A 267-nucleotide genomic window follows, 5' to 3' on the forward strand; every position below is an offset into this window, starting at 1 on the left:
GCGACATGAAATCCTTCGTTCTTATTCACACATTTATCAACATTTGTCACAGGAATGAGACCAAGAAGTGATAAAAGGCTATCTGTGCACGAAAGAAACGAAGCACCGGTTGATCGCAAAGGTCCAAGAAGGTTTCCAATTGGCTCCGGAGCTAGTTCTTGGGCGCGGCCTTCTCGCAGGTGGGACATACCTGGCAGGAAAGCGCTTCCTCCCACTGACTCTAAGTGCCATCACGTGACCCTGGCGGAGGTGTATGCCACGCGCGAG

This window comes from Penaeus monodon, chromosome 21 (genome assembly GCF_015228065.2).
Source record: "Penaeus monodon isolate SGIC_2016 chromosome 21, NSTDA_Pmon_1, whole genome shotgun sequence".
Lineage (NCBI taxonomy): Eukaryota > Metazoa > Arthropoda > Malacostraca > Decapoda > Penaeidae > Penaeus > Penaeus monodon.